Genomic DNA, 1,742 nt, shown 5'->3' on the forward strand with positions numbered 1-1,742 from the left:
TCAAGGCATTTGCTGCCCAGCTTCACAACCTCAGATCAATGCCCAGAATCACATGGTACAAAAGAAAAATCATGACTTCCCTCGAGTTGTTGTCTAACCTTCATATAAGTGGTGTGGCACGCAGATCTGTGCATGTGTGCTTAAGTACTCACCCCCCAACACATACATCAAAAATAATAAAGAAATGGGGCGGGGGGGGGGGGNGAATCCTAATCAAGCAAAGAACCCTTCCCTCTCTACAACTTACTATTGGTTATAGTTCCTTTTTCAAAGTAAAGAAAATTAAGAGCATCTATTTAACATGACTTGTATTATAAAATTTTGATATATTAGCCCTTAGTTTGCTTAAGGATAATTTTGAGAAAAATCATGGATTCTGCTTTCACAGTTTCTTGACCCTTCTATTTCAGGCATTCATAGTCCTGCCCAGCTAAGCTGTTACGCTCAGTACTGCTGAAATTGTCTGAGTACATTCTCTTCAAGAGGGAAGGATAGTGATTGAGTCAAAAATACCTGGTGGTTGTGTGTGTGTGCGCGTGCGTGTGCACTTTGTCACCAGTGTATATAGCAGTGTTCAGCAGGGTTTTTGTTGTTGTTGTTTTTGGTTTTTGGAGACAGGGTTTCTCTGTGTAGCCTTAGCTGTCGTGGAACTCACTCTATAGACCAGGCTGGCCTCGAACTCAAAAATTCACCTGCCTCTGCCTGGGATTAAAGTGCTGGGATTAAAGGCGTGAACCACCAAGCCCAGCATTCAGCAGGTTTTAAGAAATATGTTTGAGTGAATCCCAGTGTAACAGATTTTTCTAGTCATCCTATAATAATCTGACGATTAGCATCTGGTTTATTTGCAGGTAATGGGAATATATTTGTGCATGAGTATATTCACAGATAGTTGTAAATGAGTAGAGTCAATTATAACAGGAGATGATTCTAATCATTCTGTAGTTAATCTTAAGATCATTACCTGACTTTTAATTCCATTGCTACAAACAATGCCAGAGACTGTTTTCACAGTAAATGGACATTTAGGTCCCTGCCCTTGAATTTTCTTTTTTGAAGTTGGATATTGTTATACAACCAGTCTGGCCTCCTGTCTTACTTTCCAGAATTTTTTGTTCAGAGGCATTTACCACAATACGAGCTTTGTTTATTATTTGTTTACTGACAGGGTCTCATGTAGGCCAAACTGGCCTCAAACATACTATGCACTCCAGGATGACCTTGATCTCTGATCCTCCTGCCTTTCTCTACAAGTGCTAGGATCGCATGAGTACAGCACCATACCCAGTTTTTTGTTTGTTTGTTTTGAGATGCTGAGGTTTGAGCCCAGGGCTCCATGCTTGCTAGGCAAACTCTTGAATAACTGAGTCATAGATGCAGCCTAGATTTACATTTTTGAAAATTATGTCTCATTTTTAGTTTTAGTGATGTGTTTGTTCTTATTTTCTGTTGCTATGATAAACACTGACTTAAAAGCAGTTTGAGGAGGAGAGAGTTTATATTGCTTACATGTACATGTTACAGTCCATCATCAAGGGAAGCCAAGGTGGGAATGCAGATTCAGAACTGAAGCAGACCATGCAGGAATGCTGCTTACTGACATATTGCTTACATGTACATGTTATAGTCCATCATCAAGGGAAGCCAAGGTGGGAATGCAGATTCAGAACTGAAGCAGACCATGCAGGAATGCTGCTTACTGACCTGTTCCACTATGGCTTGCCCAGTTTTTTTTTTTTTTT

The 1,742-nt window shown here is 40.1% G+C and overlaps 1 protein-coding gene across 1 annotated transcript in view; it reads left to right on the top strand.

Annotated features, from left to right (window-relative positions):
* Positions 1-1,742, top strand: part of Ptpn9 (protein tyrosine phosphatase non-receptor type 9) — a 70,332-nt gene that overhangs the window by 53,176 nt on the left and 15,414 nt on the right. The window lies entirely within an intron of this gene.

The sequence above is a fragment of the Mus caroli genome, chromosome 9, assembly GCF_900094665.2.
Source record: "Mus caroli chromosome 9, CAROLI_EIJ_v1.1, whole genome shotgun sequence".
Classification (NCBI taxonomy): domain Eukaryota; kingdom Metazoa; phylum Chordata; class Mammalia; order Rodentia; family Muridae; genus Mus; species Mus caroli.